This window comes from Halyomorpha halys, unplaced genomic scaffold, assembly GCF_000696795.3.
Source record: "Halyomorpha halys isolate HHAL.00 unplaced genomic scaffold, Hhal_1.1 Scaffold207.1, whole genome shotgun sequence".
NCBI classification, from domain to species: domain Eukaryota; kingdom Metazoa; phylum Arthropoda; class Insecta; order Hemiptera; family Pentatomidae; genus Halyomorpha; species Halyomorpha halys.
In genome coordinates, this window is record NW_027104696.1 from 426,228 (window position 1) to 436,742 (window position 10,515).

At 30.2% G+C, this 10,515-nt stretch overlaps 1 long non-coding RNA gene across 1 annotated transcript; it reads right to left on the reverse strand.

Moving 5' to 3' along the window:
• Positions 1-3,932: 3,932 nt before the first annotated feature.
• Positions 3,933-10,004, reverse strand: LOC106679469 (uncharacterized). Its single transcript, XR_010843940.1, has 3 exons — positions 9,719-10,004; positions 6,217-6,358; positions 3,933-4,282 (listed from the first exon to the last, which is right to left on the reverse strand). It is a non-coding gene; the product is annotated as an uncharacterized lncRNA (long non-coding RNA).
• Positions 10,005-10,515: the final 511 nt, after the last annotated feature.

Sequence of the window (10,515 nt, forward strand, 5' to 3'; positions counted from 1 at the left end):
AATTTATAGAGTAATTGAACAAGTTAGAATGAAACACTCAATATTTACAAAAATTAATAACAATCTCAAAACTAAAAACAATAAATAGGATAAATAACTAAATTTTCTGTAATCTAATCTAGTATGAGAATACTTCAGTTTTATATTATCATTGCCAGAAGTTTTAATTCTTCAATATGGACAGTTTTCCTCTTTTTAGGTTCTCAGATACTTTCTATTGTCACAATATTGTGTTCCCTTATAATTATCACCCTGAATAGACCCTCGTATTGCTGTATCTCTTTACCCCTGTTAGACCCCAACTTTCTATATATGATCGTCCTGATTTTGATTGCTCCCATCCTATCTGTGACCTTTAAATTCTCTCGAGCTACCCTCCTGGATTTTTCCTTTTCTATTCTTCCCGGCCTTTTCCCATAACTTTCTTCGAGCAACATGGTTGTTGTGCATTTCTTCTCTGTCTGCTGCTGTGCTCTTATGGTCCTGCCGGAGTCCTCACAGCCTAAAGAGGATCTCATATGGTGAAAACCCCGTAACGGTGTGTACTGAAAGATTATATGCTGCTATAGCCCTAGGCATTGCTACATCCGGTTCCAATCCCTTATCGATTTGATATAAGCGAAGATGGTCACTCAACATCCCATGAAGCCCTCTGTGCCTCCTCTGCTCTTGGGGTTTCCTTGTGTATTGAGGTGCTATGTCACATCAAGGTCCTTCATTACATTTCTAATCTTGGCATTGTCGAATTCTCTGCCTCCGTCCGATGCAATGCACTCTGGAACTCCATAGAATTGGAACCACAATCAGCATGGAGAGCTGTCAACACTGCTTCTGACAACTTGTCCTGTGTGCCATTGCCGCCTTACTGAATATATCAATCATGGTTATCCATTTATATCCTCTCCATGTAAAAGTATCAATCTGCAGATCGTTGAGTGGTGCATCTGGGGTATGTGTTTCTTCTTGTCTCCCATTTGGTGGGTTTCTGTCATATTTCGTGCTTAGACAAACTTTGCAAGTTCCTGCAACTTCTGCGATTGTCTTCTTCATCTCCCACCAAATGTCATCTTCTCTTTAATGCTAGCAGTGTCTCCAAGGTACCGCAGTGATTTGTTTTGCCCTGATGATACACAACTGTCACTTCTCTCTGGCGTTTGTCTTCCCGAAGGGTTTCTATCATCAGGTTGCATCAGGCGAATGTCCTGTCTATTCCTATGAATTGCTTCTCGGCACATGATGGTGTTGGAACTGGCGCGGCAAACATGTTGAAGTCAAAAAACTGGAGTTATGAGATATTAACACTTATAACAGCAGGGAAAGTTCTATGAAGTTGTTTGTGCAATTCCTTACTTTCTGTACAACTCGTGAGTTTTAAGCTAGTACAACTATTAAAAACCATTAAGTTAATGAAGTTAATACATCCACTAATTAGTTATTTTTAGTTGAGATTTTGTGTTCTTAAAGTGAACCTGTGCTATTTTCAGCTTTTTCATGATGAGCAGAAATGTTTTGTCTGTTTCAGACAGTTCGAAATTATCTTGATGAGGTTAACCATAGGTTTAGAAGACCCCTTTGCTATCCACCCATGAATAGAACTCAAAGGCAATAGCACATTCAGTGGGTAAAAAAAACATAAAAATTAGTAATTGCCTGAGTGGAGTTGTTTATTCTTGAATGAAACATGCCTTACCTTCATACCAGACAATAACTGGATGAGGGTTTGGAAGGTTCTTAGGTGACCAAGTTGTCTGAGATATCCTAGTGTTCAGGTCCAGCAACATGGTGGCTCAGTCATGTTTATGGTTGGCATTATGTACACCATGACTGAAAAACTGAACTTATGCCCTTAAAGGGTACCATGAATGCTCAGATGTAACTGACAGATACCCTTGAACCCATAGTAACACTTATGGCTAAGTATTATAGACAAAACTTAATCCTAGTTGATGATAATGCTTGCTCAGACTAGACAAAAATCATCCTAGAGTATCTTCATGAGGCAGGTATCGATAGAATGGAGTCATTACCATTACCTCCTGACATGAACCACATTAAGCATTCTTTAAGGGTTGTGATTTGGGATTGGATAATTTATGATACAAATTAAGGATTATTATTAGTGTCATCGGCATATGTGATGAGGTAGTGTTAGAATTGGATGAGATATCAGTTGTATAGACAGTGTAGATGATTGGGCTGAGGATACTACCTTGAGGAACACCACTGGACTGAGAGAAGAGGTATATAGGAAATATTTTGGTTTACTCTGCAGGTTCTAGTCTGAGTACGCAAAAAGGCTCAATATCATTTAGTGTATACTTATAGTACATAGTACAAGGACTATCTTCTATATTTACTCAAAGATTAATATAAAATAAATCAATGATTACAAACTAATAAAACCATACGAATGTATAATACTTCATAGAATTAAAACTTAAAAAATAACTAAATTTCCTAAAAACTTAAAAAATTTCCTAATTGTAAGATCTAAGACATAGTATGACAAAATTAATTAATGAAAGAGTGTTCCTGAGTCAGGATGAAAGTAGACTAAGGAAACAAACAGAGGAAATATTTATTATTGTTTTGTAATTAAATAAATATTCCTATGAAACCATTAGTCTTAAAACTACCTCAATAAACTTTTTTCAGAAAATATATTATCAATACAATTTGAACTAATTAGTTTTAATATATTTTCTATTATCATTGTTGTTGTAGCTGGAGAGATGATTTATGTTCCGAAAAGGCCATTAGACTTTTTGGGTTCAAATGGGTGGAACCTTGTTCAGTCAAGCAGCACAGCTTGTTGCTTACCTTGATGACATTGCCATTGCTGAATGCTCCTTTCAGGATGTTTTCGATGGACATTCAAAGTTAGCAGAAGCAGTAAAAAAAAAAAAGAAGCTTGAAGTAAACTCAGTGATACATGTTCCACACCATAGTACCAAATACATGTTCACTGAACACTGAAGAAATTCTCAGGAATGAAATGGAGAAAATCACTTATGGTGGCATATGCATTATAAAAGGTTTCCATGTTTCTCTATCTCGTTCATAACCCAATATAAGGTTATAGATTCCGATGTAGAGAAAAAATTATTAGAGAGCCAACTGCAATTATTATAACATCATTCCCCATTTTTGTTGCTGTGCCTTGTTTAAGGACACAAAAATTCATATATACGATGCAAGTGTTCAACCTATTCTGAAATATATAAGGTATCAGTGCATACATTTGATTACAAAGATGTATTGACTTAAAAGAGTTGCAATCCAGTATGATGAAAGTTAAATTCATGATAAATTTTTGAAACTGGATTGAATCAAATTTGAAATTAGTTGCCTCATTTATCTTTAAGAGATAAATGCAGCATTGTGATAAAGCAGGATTGTGAGAAGATGGCAAATTGAGATGATTTTTAGTTATTTCAATATAAGAGGAATTGCAATCAGAAATAAAACATGGGATATGGTAGAGAATACTTAAACATTACTGGAAGAGCATTTTTTAGGTATATATATATATATATATATATATATATATATATATCTTTCTTTATATCTTTAATATTATATATCTTATATAATACCTGAGAACAAGATATATATTAATCCCTATTTTCTCTAACTTATGGTAGAAAAGATGGGTCATCCTACACGCTACCAACCAATTCTAGGGAGCATATGGGAAGGTGGAGATTTATTCCAAGGATCTGCCCTAAAATAAAAATAAACATGCCCAGACTAGATTCAAACCTCTAATGCTTCTAACACAAGAATGTTAAATTTGTACCTTGAGGCACTCTACCACCACAGCCTCTACACAGATATATTTAAAAACAAATTCTATTTACCTATCAATTAATTCAACTATAACCGATTTTAATAACTCTTTTATTAAAATTCCATTATTGAAACAATATATCTAAAAATGCAAAAATCTATGTTTATTTGGTAAAAAATTACATACTATATTACAAGATTAAAATAATTATTATAGATGAAACTAGCATTTGGCCCAGAAGCCATTTGGAATTCATAGTTGCAGTAGACAAGTAGGACTTCATTTTTATGATTTCTTAAGGTTCCAATTGTTTTAGAAATTCTTCATAAATTTGTTTCCTGTTACTTTGAAGAAAGTAATATTTCATTTTGAGTAATTTGTACTCATTCAACATGAATTCTTGCCGCAAAAGTACTTTCTTCAATTCAATGTCAGTCATTTTTCGGAAAGTTGAAACATCTTCTGAGAACTCAACCATTGTGACTCGAGATTCTGCAAATCATTATGTATAAAGTAATATATGTCATAGTGGTGATATAAATATTAAGTAAATGCTAGAGAAATGGGTTAGGGAGCAGGTACTAGTTAAGGTACCTGATTATCAAACTTAAGAGACAGAGTGAACAGCACTGTGTTCAAACCATGTGCTTAATTAACTTTGTACCAAATAACATTGATGTTCTAATCAAGAACTATCATCAAATAAAAATTTACTACTTTTACTTTGTCATCTAAAAATATGTTATTTTATATTTTTGGATTTTTCTCTTCAAATGTAATGAAGCCAAACAAAACATACATCATTAAACTACATAAGAATCACTTCATAGTACTATATTGGCATTTTATCATTTCTTAAAAAAGTATAAAATAGGTTTAAAACATTCCTAAGTAATCAAAACTAAAATCCAAGTTTTACAAAGTAATAAAATATTTTAAGGAATACATGTATAGTACTAGTTAAGAGGTATAAATTTTAACATTCTCAGAGTTTTTCTAATTCAAATATTTTTCCTTGATGCTTGATTTACATATTAGGAATTATTTGGTTCTTGTTCAGTAGAAACACAACTTTGATTCTAGAGAACATTTCCGTTTATTTAATTTTTTTATTATGTCATATCAACAACCATGTCAAGAGTTATTCGATTCTATATATCTATTTAATTTTGGAAGTTTATTTTTCAAAAAGATTCTGAAGTCAACGTTTGTCCTACCTGCTTGGGATGTTGTAGACATTGATCAGTTTCAATGGTTACATTTGAGTTAAATAATTCTAAGAGAATTCATTGTTGATACAATTCAAATTTCAGATTAATTAAAAGAAGGTACATGGTTCACAATCAAGAATAAATACCCTTATTATGAGGGTCTAGACATGACTTTCATCAAATTACAAGCAACAACAGTAATGTAAAACAATTACTTGAAGGAAGTATGCTAAGTCATATGAATAAAAAGAATCAGAAAAGTTATTGATGGATTTGGAAAACAAGTGAAGATGGAAGGATGTATATTGTTTAGAAATAAAATATTCAAGTAACTAGTTAAATACAATATTCAGGGAAATCAAACTATATGATTGGAAAAAATAAATAATCAATATTAGATTGCAACATTAACTTAAGCTGCAATACCTCTTAGGTCTGAAAAATGTTGTATACCATTTATAATCAATACATCATTAGAGGGACATATTATTTTTTTAAAATTTAAATTGCAAAAAAATGTGTTCTTGGTGTTTTTTGGACTGTCCCCCCCCCCATATTGTGCAAAGCAACAATGGAGAAAAAAATCATAAAAGTTTCAGAATGAAAGAGTACGAATGGTACAGGAAAAAAAAAAGAAAAGAATGAAATTAAGATAGCAATGTAAGCTTACAGTTTCTTTTTTTTATTTAAGTATATTATTATTTAGTTATCTATCCAATAAATCATTTTGTTCACTTTATCATATCGCTTGTACACATCATCTATTGTTTAAATACTTAACATTTTGTAACTTGTATTATTTTCTTCTTGATTGTATCTTGTTCTTTGTAGCTATAATTATGGCTTAAGTGGGCCGAAACATTACCATTAAATTGATGATTTTTACTATTTTTTCTTGAACACCATTCAGACCGTTTTTTCCTTCTTTATAAATATGTTATAATATTATTTAATTAAGGAACTTTTATTTTTTTAATTAAAACCTTATGGCTTTTATAATTATTTTACTTTATTTAAGACAAATAATTATATTTTACTGCCACCTGAAACTGTATTAGGTCCTAACAACAGATTAGAAAGGAGAGAATTATATCAATGCCAGTCAAGTGTGGGTAGTACTGGGACTTTGTACTAAACAATTGTGAAATTTCTTCTTTTTTTTATATCAAATCATCCCAAAAGGTTTTAATTACTCATAAATAATTCTATACTGACCTTCCTCCTCAACCAGATTCTCCTTGTTATTGTTGTTGTTCTTGTTGGGTGAAACTATTGGTATACCCAGTAAGTCTAGGACTTTTATGTCTTGCTGGTGCAAGTAGTGTTGGGCTCCAGCTGTATATTTTCGAAGACTCGCCTGCCATTAAACAAACAATTTGAAACTAGAGAGTATCCTTAGCGGAAGATATTGACTAAACAAAAATAAATAAATTGAATTGAATGATTACAAAAACGAGTGATTGTTGGGAGAAAATTAAAGGTTTTATAATTTAAAATGAATACTTGTAACACTATGGCTTCTATTACTTCATATTTTGGGCTTATAAAGTTTTTTTTTTAGATGTAAAGCCACTAAACTAGTAATTTATTATCTACATAAAAATTCATTTTAAAAAACACCCAATATGAATAGTATAATATGATTTTAAAATTCCAGAGTTCGCCTGTACATTTGATAAGAATAATTGGTTAAAATATTGAAAAGGTGCTACTACATCAGACATCAATCCTGATATTAGCCTATGAAAATATTTATATGTTGTAGTGTTATTACTATGGATTTAGGTCCAGCTACAGAACTCAAGCTCTCTCTCTATCTGCTACCCTGGGCCATTTTTGAAAAGAAAAAAGTACTTAGATATAAAACAAAAAAAGCCAAAAACTTTTTATTACTTTCTCAGTAAGATTCCTTAGAATAATAATAAGCATTAAACTTTCATTACAATTAATTGATGTTTTTAAGCTGAACATTATTCAACTTTTGTTAAAACTTTCAGAATATGTGGCAAATTTCCCGTAAGGTAGGAACCAATTTGTAGGAAAATATTGCTGTTAGGTGATCATAGCCATCAATGAAAAGTAAACAATTAAAAACTAATAATTTCCAGAAATACTTGGTAGGAACTCATGTAATACATTTTCAAGGTACTATCTTGGGGGTTTCGTAAATGTTTCTTCATTTCATCCAAATTTGCAAATCTAGTTTAATTTTGAAAAGTTATTGAGATTGGAAGATCAGAAACATTAGACTACTTATTAACCATAGAAGTACCAAATTTCTCTTTACCCATATGTTTGCTCCCTTAAAAGGTTTCAAATGTAGATTACTACTCCAAATACAATGTTATTCTTCTGATTATTTTTTTCTTTGGTCATGCAATTTTACTTTTTATTTATTTTGTAATATCTTTTTTTATTGTATGAAAGTGGCTTATAGGAGCCATTATATAGCGAGTGTCTCGCCAAAATGAGATGTTTCTTTGACTATGTATATGAACAAAAATGTTTGAAATCCATTCTAACCAAAGTCTTAAAAATAAAACAAATAATTCAGAAAACTGATTTCTGCTGAACGAGTGTCGCTCCAAAATAAAATGTTCCTATAGCTCAAGTAAAACCATGGATAGGTAAAAGGGGAAGATTAGACCTCTCTAAAACATTTGGTTGGTGAGGGGTGTGTATATTAAACACTTTTTTAAGGAGAAATGTTATTACTCTCCTGTTTTCCACCACACTAATGTAACTTGTAGTTTCATCACCTTTTACTGTGTTGGAGGTGTCAAAGCAGGAAGCACCAAAACAGAAAAAAGAAGGTGAATGTCAAAAGTGTTTGTAAGTGGTTGTTCTTTCATCTCAAGCTTGCTTAATACCAAAACAAATATTTAAATTTCTCAATTTTTTTTCTTCAAACCTAGTATTTAGTATGACAGTTCAATCGCTTAGAAACACTTTACATCTAAAATCCACATTAATTCGTTTTGATACAGGCCTATCTATATAAGCAATAGGGATACAAGTTTTCTTTTGAAACAACTTGGATTTTAAAAAGAAGAATTAATGGAAAGTTCAGTTGTCCCTCTGATTGTATATAAAAATTGTATTAATTCACTTCACAATTAAAATTTAAAATTGAAAACAAGCATTAAAATCTGAAAAATCCAACAATAAATGAGATGACAACTGACAGGTAAAGGGTGAAATGGAACAAACTGGATCCATAAAACCTACAAGTGAAAACTGGATGAAAGATTGTGTCATTAAGACACTGTGGCATGAAAACATATATATATTTTTTTTTGTAATATATTATTATAAACATTATATTAAAAAAAAAAACTTCAAAGAGACGATACTACCCATCCCAAAATTCACGTTTTTGTTTACCGGATTTCTCTCGTCCCGTGTTATTTTTATTGTTATTTTGAAAGATATTAAAGTTTTGTTTTTTCATTTATTATTTTCAGGAATAGTATAACTATTTTGACAAACATTTCATTTTTTTTATTTATAGATATAGTAAAATTTAGAGAAAAAAAATTGGCAAAAGAAAAGTATCATTTTCTCAATTATTGAAATTTATCATGTACTAACAATTATTATTTCATCGACAAATAAAAAACAATAAAAATAAGGTATTACTTTCTTATAACTTTATACAGATTTAATTTTTAAGAGATGATAAATTTCATGATTCTGAAAAAAACGATTTAATTTTTTTTTTGTGATGTGGATAAAATTTAATTTTTGTGTGTGTGGTGTGGTTGTAATAATGGGCATTTTATTACTTTTAAAAATCGGTTTAGAAATTATTAAATTTTAATTACTGTTCATTAACAATAATTTTTTTATTTCTATCTTTATTCTTCTTTGAATTTGTTTTTGATTAGTTAATTAATAATCCAGGCTCTTATGTTTGATTCAAGGTGGTTTATTTTTTATCTTGGACTGCTGTGTTTTATTCTAGTTAGAAAAATCATACTATAAAAGGATCAATTTTGTTACAAAACTTATAGAAAAAAATCTTATTATAATCATGTACATTCTAGCATTTATACAGATGAAAGAAAACGTTTTTGAAAAATTTCGATGAAATTTCTGTTTTTATTTTATGAAAATAACAAATTATTTCTTGTTGAAACCCTTTCAAAATAAAAATTCATTATTAATTTCAATCCCTGGTTAAAACAACGGACTAAAACAAATGATTTCGACGTATGCAATTCATTATAAATTAAACAGCTGTTTCATAAATATGTCGTAGTCAGTTTACTACGACTTTTGTTTCGCCCTTTTCCCTGCTCTCTGAAACAGTACCAACATGGCTACACCTGTTATTTACAGACGACAAAGAAAAAAAAATGAATTAATTTGAGAAAATATGCACAAAAAAACTTACATAATCAAGAATCTCCTATATTTTGAAAACGATTAACAATTAAAAGTTCAATTTTACATACTTTCCAAGAATACAATGATAGCTAATTACACCAGCTTATATTTAATTCATTAATTAATCACTTAATTAAAGTTAACACAGTTGTTTCATATGGGCAGCCATTTTTTTTTCAGGAGAAATAAAATACTTTGATATCCCATTCAAATTACTGAGTATACATTGTGAGTATTTAGGAGTTACATTATGATATTAAATAATTTAACTTTATATGAAATGATATGAAATACATGATCATAAATAAAAAAATCTTGTAAAATATACCTTTGCGCTTGAGACCATTCGGTACCAAATCGAGCGGCTGCTAGTCCAATGTTTTTGGGGTGAAATATATCCACCGTCCACTAATGAGAAATGGATTTCATTCCATTTCCGCTGTCTTTTTTTTGTAGCAAATTTAGTCCTTTTCCTGCTAAACAGATCTCCACTACGAGGTGTAATGAGTTTTAAAATAACAGTCTCTATATTCTCCATTGTAACATAAAGCAATGAGAAAATATTGAACAAAAGAAAGCCTAAAATTCAAAAGCTGACTTGATCATAGATACATTATAGAGATAAAGAGGCTTTTTGCGGTGTTATGTGCTCACAAAAATAATGATAAGTATATTAAAACCTCTATTTAACAATAATAACCTATTAGAAATCTAAGTGAAAACAATTTTAAACTAACATTGAAGATGTATTATATCGAGGCTTGCGGTATATTTATGTATTTTTAGTACGCACATTGCCTTTATATCTGTACCGTGAGTTGATAGATCAATATAAAAACTCGATTAATCTTTATGTACGATATATGTTAAATTGCTTATAAAAACGTTTTAACCTCAACTATTTTATTTTTGTATTTCTATTATTAGAAATTAGCTGATTTATAGTCGATCGTGCTGTGCTTTAAGGTTAATTGGTACAATTTTTAAGTTCTTCCATTTTACATATGTAGGACATCAGGTGATAAAAGCCAAAAAATTAAAATAACATACCGTTTGCAGTAATATATTTTTTTAGAGGTTTTTCCTAAGGAAGCATCACTTTTAAGTTAAAAAACAATGGTCTTT